Here is a 6,246-nt window from a genome sequence, read left to right on the forward strand (position 1 = left end):
GTGCCTTTGCCTTGCCTTTGCCTTTACATTTGTATTTGCCTTTGCCTTTCCCTTTCCCTTTTCCTTTTCCTTGCCTTTTGTTTCATTTGCCTTTTCATTTGCCTTGCCTTCACCTTTACATTTGTATTTTCCTTTGTGTTTGCCTTTTCCTTTCCTTTCATTGCCTTGCCTTGACTTTGCCTTTTCCTTTGCTTTTGCCTTTGTGTTTGCTTTTGTCTTGCCTTACCTTTCCTTTGCCTTGTCCTTTTTCCTTGCCTTTCCTTTGTGCTTACATTTGCGTTTGCCATTGCCTTTTCCTTTGCCTTGCCTTTCCTTGTCCTGCCTTGCCGTGCCTTTGTCTTTGTTTTTGACTTTGCCTATGCCTTTGCCTTTGCCTTGGCCTTTGCCTTGTCTTTACTTTGCCTTTACATTTTTATTTTCCTTTGACTTTCCCTTTGACTTGCCTTTCATTAGCTTGCCTTGCCTTTCGTTAGCTTGCCTTGTCTTTTGTTTTGCCTATGCATAGCCTTGCCTTGCCTTTGCCTTTCCATTGCCTTGCATTTGACTAGCCTTGCCTTGCTTTTCCCACTGACTTTTTCTTTCCCTTTAGCTTTAGCTTTGCCTTTGCCTTACCTTGCACTGTCTTGCCTTCCCTTTGCTTTTGTCTTGCCTTGCCTTTCCTTTTCCTTTGTCTTTACCTTTCCTTTGACATTCCTTGGTCTTTGCCTTTGTTTTTTTCTTGCCTTCCTTCGCCTTTGCCTTTTCCTTTGTCTTAGCCTTTGCCTTGTCTTGAATTTCCCTTTGCCTTTGATTTTCATAGCCTTGCCTTTACCTTTTCCTATGCCTTTGCCTTTCCATGGCTTTTGCCTTTGCCTTCGAATTTGCATTTTCCTTACCTTGCATTGACTTGGCTAGCCTTGTCTTTGAATTTGCCCTTGCAATTGCCTTTGCCTTTCCTTGTGCCTTTGTCTTTGCGTTTGCCTTTGTGTTTGCCTTTGCCTTTTCCTTTGCCATTCCTTTCCTTTGCCTTATCCTTTGCCTAGTCTTGCCTTGCCTTTCTTTGCCTTGACTTGTCTTTGCCTTAGCTTTGTCTTGCCTTGCCTTGCCTTTTATTTGCTTTTGGCTTGCCTTTGCCTTTATCATAGAATCATAGAATAGTTAGGGTTGGAAAGGACCTTAAGATCATCAAGTTCCAACCCCCCTGCCATGGGCATGGACACCTCACTCTAAACCATATCACCCAAGGCCTCGTCCAACCTGGCCTTCAACACTGCCAGGGATGGAGCATTCACAACCTCCCTGGGCAACCTATTCCAGTGCCTCACCACCCTAACAGGAAAGAATTTCCTCCTTATATCCAATCTAAACTTCCCCTGTTTAAGTTTTAACCCATTACCCCTTGTCCTATCACTACAGTCCCTAATGAGGAGTCCCTCCCCAACATCCCTATAGTCCCCCTTCAGATACTGGAAGGCTGCTATGAGGTCTCCACGCAGCCTTCTCTTCTCCAGGCTGAACAGACCCAACTTTCTCAGCCTATCTTCATATAGGAGGTGCTCCAGTCCCCTGATCATCCTCGTGGCCCTCCTCTGGACTTGTTCCAAGAGATTCATGTCCTTTTTATGTTGAGAACACCAGAACTGCACACAATAACCCATGTGAGGTCTCACAAGAGCAGAATAAAGGGGCAGGATCACCTCCTTCGACCTGCTGGTCACGCTCCTTTTGATGCAGCCCAGGATACCGTTGGCTTTCTGGGCTGCAAGTGCACACTGCCGGCTCATGGTTCATTTTCTCATCGACCAGTACCCCCAAGTCCTTCTCCGCAGGGCTGCTCTGAATCTCTTCTCTGCCCAGCCTGTAGCTGTGTCTGGGATTGCTCCTACCCAGGTGTAGGATCTTGCACTTGGCATGGTTAAACTTCATGAGGTTGGCATCAGCCCACCTCACAAGCGTGTCAAGGTCCCTCTGGATGGCATTCTTTCCCTCCAGCGTATCAACCAAACCACACAGCTTGGTGTCATCCGCAAACTTGCTGAGGGCGCACTCAATCCCACTGTCCATGTCAGCAATGAAGATGTTAAACAAGACCGGTCCCAACACCAATCCCTGAGGGACACCACTCGTTATTGGTCCATGTAGCATTGGTTGCATGATGTGTAGAGGAGACCCTGCCTTAGAACATCCAGCCCAGCCCAGGCAACCAGGGTGCCAGGAAGAGCTGTGCTTCTGTGCCAATCACTTCCAAAGCAGCTCAAACCTCTTCATAGGCTGCCAGTGCCTCTTTTTCAGTTGGGGTATAGCTGGCCTCAGATCCTCTGTATCCCCAACTCCAAAAGCCGAAGGGTTGACCTCGAGTCTCCCCTTGAGCTTTCTGCCAGAGGCTCCAGGTAGGACCATTCTCCCCGGCTGTGGTGTAGAGTACATTTTTTACATCTGGCCCAGTGTGGACTGGTCCAAGGGCTACTGCATGAACTATCTCGCGTTTAATTTGCTCAAAGGCTTGTTGTTGCTCAGGGCCCCATTTAAAATCATTCTTCCGGGTCACATGATAGAAAGGGCTTACAATCAAACTGTAATTTGGGAAGTGCAGTCTCCAGAACCCCACAACACCCAAGAATACTTGTGATTCTTCTTATTTGGTGGGGACACTGCTGTATCACCCCACATGATAATGTCATCAATGTATTACAGATGTTCTGGAGCTTGCCCCTGTTCGTTGCAGTCTGGATTAGTCCATGGCAAATAGTAGGGCTGTGTTTCCACCCCTGGGGCAGTCGGTTCCAAGTGAAATGGACACCTCTCCAAGTAAAAGCAAACTGTGGCCTGCACTCTTCTGCCAAAGGAATCGAGAAAAATGCATTGGCAGTATCAGTCGTGGCATACCACTTGGCTGCCTTTGACTCCAGTTCATAATGAAGTTCTAGCACGTCTGGTACAACAGCACTCAAGGGTGGTGTGACTTCATTCAGGCCACAATAGTCTGCTGTTTGTTTCCACTCTCCATTAGACTTTTGCACTGGCCATATGGGGTATTAAAGGGTGAGCAGGTCCTACTGATCACTCCTTGGCTTTCCAGTCTACGGATCAGCTTATGGATGGGAATCAGGGAGTCTCAGTTGGTGCGATATTGATGCCGGTGCACTGTTGTGGTCGCGATTGGCAGTTGTTGTTCTTCAACCTTGTTGTGGTTTAACCCAACCAAACAGCTTGTTAACTCACTCCCCCCCTTCTTGCCCTCCCCCTACTCTTGGAGGGACGGAGAGGAGAATCAGAAAAAAAAAATGCAACTCCCATGGGTTGAGATAAGAACAGTTTAGTAACTAAGGTATAACACAAATCACTACTGCTACCACCAATAATAGTAATGATAAAGGAAATAACAAGCGAAGAGAATAAAACACCCCATCACCAGCCGACCAATAACTTGCCCCCCCCAGCCTGACCAAGCACCGACCGATACCTCCTCCAACCCTGCCGTCCACCTAGCCCTTCCGGGTAACTCCCAGTTACATCCTGGGCATGACGTGCTGTGGTATGGAATACCTCTTTGGTCAGTTTGGGTCAGGTGTCCTGTCTCTGCTTCCTCCCGGCTTCCCCTCCTCCCTGGCAGAGCATGAGGCCCACAAAGTCCTTGGCCAAACCAAAACATCATTTTTATCAGCTCTGTTCCCAGCTGAAAGTCAAAACACAGCACTGCACCAGCTACCAAGAAGGAGAAAAAATGACTGCCACTGCTAAAACCAGGACAAACCTTCAGCAACCCCACAACAGAAGGATCCTCTGAGAGACCAGGCAAGGTGGACAGATGCTCAGTTTCCTCAGTCTCCAAAGCAGCAGTACCAAAAGCCCATCAGTAAACACAGCACTGCACCAGCTACTAAGAAGGAGAAAAATGATTGCTATTGCTGAACCCAGAACAGACATCTTCACGGAGACTGAGCTGCACATCAAGATTCTGCAGGCATGGGACTCCTGGCTGCATTCCATACCTGACAATGACCCCTACTTCCACATCACTAAGTCCACTGAGGCCTGCCACATCCACTTCTTAGACATCATCACCCAACAAGGAGCTGCTCCTGACTGCCAAGGGGCAGGCTCTGAATGAGGGGGCCATCTTCCACAGCTGGGTGCTGCAGAAGGTCTCCAAGTTCTTGTGGACACTGGAGTGCAATCTCTGGTGCAGGGTGGGCAGTAGCCCGGACTTGCTGCTGGGGCAGTGCATGAACTTTGGCCTATCCTTCAGGAGGGTGGGGGCCAGTTTCTGTGGGCAGCTGGCCACCCTCTTCCAGCATGTGGCCGCTGCCACTTTCAGGAAGGTCATGGAGGAGGCAGTGGAGAAGTTCCGGGAGGATATGAATTCCTACATTCTCATCTCTGCCCTAACTGTCCTGGGGGGGCAGTGCAGGGGTGCTGGTGCCCACAGCCCATCCAGGGATGCTGCAGCCACCCATGGTGCTGCTGGGACTTCCCGCCCCTTGCCTGCTTCCACAATGACCTCCTTGTTGTCTTCAGTGACCTGTGGTTCTGCTTCCCTGTCGCCCTGGCCCAGGATGTCACCACCTGCCTGGAGGACACGCTTGGTGAGGTGCAGGGGGATGGAGATGTGCCTTGTCCTGGGAGGATATGGGGAAAAGCTCACACTTCCCTGAATATTTGTAGCATAGAATTATAGAATCATTTAGGTTGGAAAATATTTTTTTAAAGATCAAGTCCAACCGTTAGCCTGGCACTGCCAAGTCCATGACTAAATCACGTCACTAAGTGCCACATTACACATCTTTTAAATACCTTAAGGGATGGTGACTTTACCACTTCCCTGGGCAGCCTGTGCTTGACAACCTTTTTGGGGAGATTATTCCTAATATGCAGTCTAAACCTCCCCTAGCATAACTTGAGTCCATTTCCTCTTGTCCTATTGCTTGTTACTTAGGAGACATCAACCCACCTCACTATAACCTCCTTTCAGGTAGCTGTAGAGAGCTATAAGGTCTCTTCCCCTCAGTCTCCTTTTCTCCAGGCTGAGCAACTCCAGTTCCCTCAGCTGCTCCTCACAAGATCTGTGCTCCAGGCCCTTCACCAGCTTTGTTGCCCTTTTCAAGACCCACTCCAGCACCTCAATGTCTCTTGTAGTGAGGGGCCCAGAAATGAACACAGTTCTTGAGGTGCGGCCACACCAGTGCCAAGTACAGGGGGACAATCACTTCCCTAGTCCTTCTGGCCACACCAGCGCTGATAAAGGCCAGGATGCTGTTGGTCTCTTGGCAACCTGGGCACAAGCTGGCTCATATTCAGCTGCTGTTGACCAACACCCCATGCTTCTTTGCGGCTGAGCAGTTTTCCAGCCACTCTTCCCTAAGGCTGGAGGTGGTTGTGGCCCAACCTGCCACTGAGCTTTGCTGAACCTCATACCAGTGGGTGGGAGAGGAGCATCCACTTTATGCATGGGGGTGTCTGTGGGGAGAACTGACTCTGCTTTTCACCCCAGGTGACCAAAACCATCCTAGCCTTCCACTTTGTGGAGAAGATAGCTTTCAGCAGGCAGGAGCAGGAGCTCTTTGTATAGTTCTGCACGGCTTTCCTGGATGACCTGCTGCCCTACCTGAACTCTTGCCTCCAGGTGCTCTTTCCCCGGGCACAGGTTGTGCAGGCACTGAGTGAGACCCTGGTGTCTAATGGGGAGGGGGGAGCCCCATCCCTCCAAAACTGCAAATGGTGGAGGCACTGGAAGCAGGTGGCTGCATGGGCCAGGGCCCACCCTGGTGCACAGGTGTGCAGATGCAGTGGGATGGGGCCAGCAGGAATGCTCATGCTGGTGTGTGCTACGGCGGAAGGTGCTGGGCCCCCGGTCCACCACCCTCTGTGAGGTAGGAACCCCAGTGTCACACTCTGACGCTGTGGACCTAAAGCAGCTGGGCAGCCCCGAGCTGCAGGAGCTGGTGGTGCTGCTGGCGGCCAGGCTGTGGCACAGGCCGTGCCTGGGGCTGAGAGACCCACAGCTCAGTGTGCAATTGCAAGTGTTCGCCACCAAGCTGCTACCCAACCAGTGCCAGTAGTAACCGGCAGTGCTGCACTGCACTCACTGCATTGAACCCTTCCCACTCTGCCTGCTCATCAAACCCACACTCTGCGTCTTCGACACATGCCTCATTACCAGCCCTGAGGGCTGTGCCAGCCTCCGTGGCTTCTCTATGTCCCACACTACAGGCCTGTCCATGTCCCCAGCATGCACCCTGCTAAAGAAAATATATGGACACAGTCAGA

The 6,246-nt window shown here is 50.6% G+C and overlaps 1 pseudogene; it reads left to right on the plus strand.

Moving 5' to 3' along the window:
- Positions 1–3,745: 3,745 nt before the first annotated feature.
- LOC133209784 (conserved oligomeric Golgi complex subunit 8-like) lies at positions 3,746–5,848 on the plus strand (annotated as a pseudogene).
- Positions 5,849–6,246: the final 398 nt, after the last annotated feature.

The sequence above is a fragment of the Neopsephotus bourkii genome, unplaced genomic scaffold (genome assembly GCF_033783945.1).
Source record: "Neopsephotus bourkii isolate Nb327-2 ecotype Australia unplaced genomic scaffold, CSIRO-AGI_Nbou_v1 NB_364, whole genome shotgun sequence".
Taxonomy (NCBI): domain Eukaryota; kingdom Metazoa; phylum Chordata; class Aves; order Psittaciformes; family Psittacidae; genus Neopsephotus; species Neopsephotus bourkii.